Raw genomic sequence first — 6,497 nt, forward strand, 5'->3', positions numbered from 1 at the left:
AAGCGGCCAGAGCTCGTCTGAGTTTAACCATTATAGGTATAATAATAACATTGTAACACACTAAATAATCACTGTCCATAGGAGTTAATTTCACACGTACCTGCATAGGAAAAGGCCAGCCTGCAGAACTCGTCTGAGAGGTGGCTCTCACTGTCTTCCCTTCTCGCTTCCTCCTCCCACCTTTGGCGTGGCCGCCGGCTAAACTAGGATACTACCGGTGGTTGTAGTTATAGATACTTGGCCTGTTCCGCTAACTCAGAAGGAGTTCAGAGACAGCTGTCTCTCTCTCCCACGTGACTTAGGTGAAAAATTCTTCCCCATCGTTCCCCGTGATAAAAAAAACAACCTAACTTACAATCATTCGGCACCTTCACGATGAGTCAGAATCACGTGATGCTGACCCATCACTGGTTCGTCTGTCTGTCTGAATGTCTGCCCAGCGCCGCACCATCACATGATTCACAGTTAGTACCTTAATTATTTAAGATGATCAATTGTTCTGGTTTTCCCCGCATTACTCGACATATTCCCCCCGCAAATAATTTTTCACCCCTTAATTAAATCCTTCCTTTACGATTCAATTTCACTCCGCCCCTCCCACATAGGGCGTTCCCTGACTGTAGTAACCCCTGGCACTTAACATGACTCTGGACGGAGCTCATTAACCCTAAACAGTGACCTCAATTGGATCACAACTCCACAATGTCCCTTTGAGACATAACACCAATATTAGTGATAGGTAGTTCCACCCCAACCAACCTCTTGGTCCGCCGCCAGTGTGGGGGCTTAACCTTAATTATTATTTTTAATTTAAGTCCCCTGACACTCTATGGCAAGATTCGGCACCTCAGTCACCCATTCCTTTCACGCTGCTCAACATTCATTCCCTCATTCATTCCAACCTCTCATTCTGGTAAGGTCTCCTAAGGTGTGGGTATGAGCGCTTGCCACGTCCTGAATTAATAAGTGAATCCACTGCGGAATGACCCATGTTAGCTGTTGGTTGCAGTTAACATTCTGCGAAATAAAGTGGTTACTATATCACATGTACTCAAGTTATTTCTCACAACTAATTATTCATGCACTCATTCTTCCCTTTCATCAGTGCTTCCTCTCATTCTCTCCAGTGGGTTAGCGCACCAATGGGGCTACTACTAGTCTTAACAAACCTTCTAAACATTCATCCCTCCCAACATTCTTCAATGTAGTTTTTTTAGTGTGTGTACACACACTAAAAAAACTATCATTACACATTCAGCACGATACAAACTGACACCAAGGATGAAGCCATTGAGAACAGGCTACTCATGTTGGTATCACTGCGTGTGTTGGGTTTGGGTTCACTTGCCAATACGGTCCATATGGAAATTACAGTGATATGTGACGTCAGCACAACGTCCTATTTCCGGCGTATAAATGATGTAGAATGTATATTCATTGATGTAACATTATTTCACCATATAAGGCGTCTTCTATTTACGCCTGGTTGCTCAACTCGAGTTGCTCGGAGCTGATTTTCCGTGTTCTATTTACGCCAAGCAACACGGGTTGGGGCAACTGTAGTTGCTCGGAGGGGCAACCACAGCAACCACGCTCGGGACAGTGGTTGGTCGAGGTGGTGTCTGGCAACCCCATCGTGGTTGCAGATCAGCTGATACACCAAGGCGTCCCTTAAGGTGAGTTATTTCACAAATAAGTGTACTTTTCTGGTCAGATATCATAAGCCACCACCTGAATGGAGTGCGTAAGTGTTCTTTCGAGTGGAGAGATATTTCAACTGGTGGAGTTTGCCGAGAAATCAGTTGTTCTTCTTCAATATCAGTGATGACGCAAAACACTTGCGGAACTCTACTCTTCCCATGCTTGCTTGGATTTGTTCTGGCCTGCAGCAGCACCCACGACAGGTATTCTGGCCTGCAGCACCGGCTGCAGGTGTTTGACCTGCAGCACCACCCGCGGCAGGTGTTTGGCCTGCAGCACCACCCGCGGCAGGTGTTTGCCCTGTAGCAGCACCGGCTGCAGGTGTTTGGCCTGCAGCACCACCCGCGGCAGGTGTTTGCCGTGCAGCAGCACCGGCTGCAGGTGTTTGGCCTGCAGCACCACCAATTTTGTAGTTTATTAAACTTTCAGGCTTCCCTCTGTGGTCACTTAAGGACAAAGGTATGATATATATTTATTAACATGTATACTACATGGCACTCACTGCAAAAGTTTGATAGTCTCACTAGGTAGAGCTCAAGTTTCATATTGTTTTCGATTTTTCTTATCGAAAATCAATAGTTTTAGAGGATTGAGAATGGGAAACTAATGATGTGACAAAACTTAAAAGCAGCTGTCACGAATATTTGTTAAATGTTATGATTGGTGCATAACTGTAAATAATTATTACATGAACTCTCACTAACAGTTTAGTGTTCATAATATTATGAATGTGTTAAAATCATGATCACTCCTTGAAAGAGTGGCCAGAAATTACATGCAAATTAACATATTCTCAATGTTTCTTGGGAGCTGGGTTGAGTACCTGTGAAGATACGAGGAAAGAAATGATAGAGAAAAAAAAAAAAGTCAGATATCCAAGTGACCATGTTGCGTATATTTGGGGAGATCCATACGTTCGTACAGCAGTGTCTTTACACTTTCAGGAGACAGTATTTAAGTCATTCGTAGGTGGTGGGACTACCTTTCAAATATAGCACGACTATGGAAAGGATGCATCGTGGTCCGGGGACGCATCTGTCCGTTGCTGCTGTAATTATTGTAGTTTCACTCACCTCGACATATCTGTCAGGCCCACAACTGCACTGCCAACAAGTTCAGGCACCATGTCAGCTGTTGATTCATTGTGGCACACTTCTTCAGAGAGTGCTACGCACAGCGCTGGAAAGAACTCCTCGAAGTCTTTACATGCCGCCATTGTCAAAGTTTGTGGAGAGCTGCCGATTGTTTACAAAGTTGCCTGGAACAGCTGGCGGCGCGTTCTATTTATGACACGCTGGTTGCCCCAACTCTGGTTGCTTTAACCAACCATAGTTGGCAAACCATGGTTGCTTTGGTGGCGTAAATAGAAGACGCTTATAGTCAACGTTGAGTTTATGTTGAAGAAAGACGTTGGTTCAACGTCCAGTTTCAACCACAATTCAACATCCAGCGTAAAAAGTATGAGCACGTCTTCGTCTTGGTGAATTTCCAACCATATTTCAATCTGATATCAACGTCGATATCTGACACATAATCAACGTTGTCATTCTGACGTTGATTCGACGTTGACTTTACGGTGAGCGACGTCATGACCAAATTTCTACCAATGGGCAAGTCCACTAACTCATCGTTTTTTGTGGTCACCGGCTGCCTTAATTTACAAGTTGGACAAAGCGTCGCGCTCTGCCGAGTGACATCCGCAAAAAAGTCTTGTTTACCATACATATTGATTTTCAATGCCAATATTCTTGCTAATATAAGTTCATGGTTATTTGTCTGTGATAATTTCCGATATATACTCGAGTCTATATTAACATCCTTTTAGAGCGGAAACAATGGTCGCATGTGTGTTGCAGCTATCTCATTTTTTACGAATGTACTATACCAAATATGCCGTACACGCGTTTTACCTCGCCTTTGTAGAGGTTTATGCTTCGAATTAAAAAGCTTAGAGCACGTTATCTTTAGCTGCCTTTGTGGAAAAAAAGAAATTATGTGGCCGAAACCGAAATAGCCTGCCTAACTGACGACCGAAATCGAAGGTCGCGAACCCTCCTGCCAGTACCACAAGTCACAACAAACCCGTCCTGTATTTCTCGCTTGCTCCTGTCTTCTGAGAACTATCAAGAGTGGACATTGATTGATACTGATTGATAGTTTATATAAGAGGTTTTGCAGTGGCGTCACGAAAAAGCGTCGTCTGCACCTTGTGCGTCGTCTGCAAACCCGCTGGTGGTCACCTCCCCAGCAGAGTGAGCAGACGGACCACGTGTGCCCCATCCCCAAGTCACTACCCGCGGGCAAATGGCAGGACCTTCAGCATCATTTGCGTTAAGTGATTACGTGAGATCCCTTGAGAATGCTGGCAGGCTAAGATACATCGAAAAAATCAGTGCTTTTGGAGGTATAGACCCTTATTTGTTAGGGAAACACCCCGAGTCTGCTCCCCTGCTGTCCTCAAAGGACCTGCCCAACATCGGTTACCATGATATATATAGCTATCTGGTGAACAGCAAAAGCAAGCTGTTTACAGCTTGCTGGTGGGTAGACTGACCACTGGGTAGCCAGTAGACTGGTTGGCTGGCTGACTGGCTGTCTAGCTGGCTGGCTGGTTGACTGATGGGTTGACTGATTGCCTGGTGGGTCGATTGGCTGGCTGATTGGTAAACTGACTGTCTGTCTAACTGACCGACTGGATGGCTGACTGGTTGACTGGATGACTGAATGGGTGGTTGACTGACTAGCTGATTGGTTGGCTGGCTGGCTGGTTGACTGGCTGATTGGTTGGTTGGTTGACTGTGGCTGGTCGGTTGACTGGCTGTTCCCCTGCCTGTCCGATCTCCTGTTGCTGACCAGTGATGCCCAGGTAGGCAGCACAGGCAGGCAAATAGGTGAGTGCAAGTGACGACAGATGAGGGCAGGTGACGGCAAGTCACCTTACACCACGCACTCTTGGTCACTTCCCTACGTACACTTATATACTCCACCCAGCACTGAGCTCTGTCCCTCTGTGCACTTTGCCTCCACTGAATTTCCGCCATGTGTGTTTACCTCCGCCAGCTCATGTAAATCCCGTTCCAGAGTAAACCCCCGCCACACAATAAGCTAGGGGACCCGGGGCAGTACCTAAATGAGTGTTACCTCATCAGGGGCGGATCCAGAAAATCAATTTTTTTGGGGGGAGGGGGGGCCCGCTGGTAAAATTTCATAAGTTAGCGACAGTCTCAAACAGTGAAGACCAATGGATAGTGATGGCGGTTCTTTGCTTAAAATCCGCAGCACCCGAGCAATCAATGTATATGTGACAAATGAATTTTTCTTGTATCTATATATGTAGTGCAATCAATATTTAAGCTGGCAAGCAATAACAAGAAACAATTCAAATTGTACATCTGACCATCACCATCATCACCATACGAACATTCGAAGAAAACTAAACGTTTATTTCGATATGTAAGTTTGTAAATGTAAATTACAAACCTAACCTTTACAAAAAAGAGCTAATATGTAAAATTAGACACAGCTGAAGATAAAAAGGAATTCTATTAGGGCTTCTTTTACATGGGATTGAGGTAACACATTTACAAAGACTGGCTGATCTAAAGAAATATATTTACAAATTCCCAAGTATTCAACAAGTGCCTCACTAAGCGAAGAGTAGTCGGCGGTTTTTTTCGCCGAATTTGCTTATCAATCTCTCGACTGTAATGGGGATATCATAGTGGACACAGAGGAAGGCAAGTCCGTTCAGGCGCTCTTAGCCGACGGTACTCCTCAGATAGATTTTCAGCCTTTTCAATGCTGAGAAAGACCTCTCGGCTTCCGCGTTGGAGACTGGAAGCGTCAACAGAGTTTTCAAAAGACTGGCGAGATTGGGAAATATGCTGGTTCTGGTGTGTGCCTGGGCTTCTTTGATAGTTTGGAAGACCGGAACAGATAATGCCCAGCGCTCCGCTTCCGCCTTCACGAGTGTCAGGGATTCGATGTCCAGCTCGTAGTGCTTCGCCGCTTGAAGCACAGCTGAAGTGCGACAGGCACTGTGTCGTCGCCAAACCGACTCTTCAACTCAGCCAAGACGTGGTCCACGAAAGGAATGTAGACCGCCCGGCGGTAGTACTCCTCAGCATTCTCGCACGGAACATTTGATCGCCGGGTCTGTCGTCCACAGAGTCGTGGCACAGGGATGGTGTCATGCGATGACCCCACCTCGACCAAAAGCTCCTCCGCTTTCATGAACACGTCGTGGAAATGGTTCCTCGTATCTGCTCTGAACTTGGCAAAAATGGTCTCGATGCCACGAATCGTGGCATAGGCTGACACCAGGTCGCCATCTTTTCTCTGAAGAGTTCGGCTCGGCTCGAGAGTATGCGCCAATATACACTCCACTACAACCAGTCCAACGAGAAAGCGGGGAACACGTATGGCGATGAGAAGGAGCCCAGCGGTGGCGTCAAGTTCTTCCTCGAGAAAAACAGCGATGACAGGCAGAAATTCAACGAAAACCAGCACTGCGTCATGCCTCTCAATCCACCTGGTGGGGCACAGGGGAACAAGCTTTTCGCGCTTGGCCGAGGTAAGCTTGACAACCTCTGTGAAGCGGAAAGAGCTCATATTCGAAGAATGAACGAAGTTGTACACCTCGGTCAGTGTTTGAAGAGCGATCTTCACTTCCTTGACGTCACACGCCTTCGTCAGTACTAGATTCTGCCGGTGGTTAAAGCAGTGGCTTGGCTTGGCCAGGGTGTACTTCTTCATGAGTACTGCGGCACACCCTTTGAATTTTCCCATCATGGCAC

This window comes from Eriocheir sinensis, chromosome 16 (genome assembly GCF_024679095.1).
Source record: "Eriocheir sinensis breed Jianghai 21 chromosome 16, ASM2467909v1, whole genome shotgun sequence".
NCBI lineage: Eukaryota > Metazoa > Arthropoda > Malacostraca > Decapoda > Varunidae > Eriocheir > Eriocheir sinensis.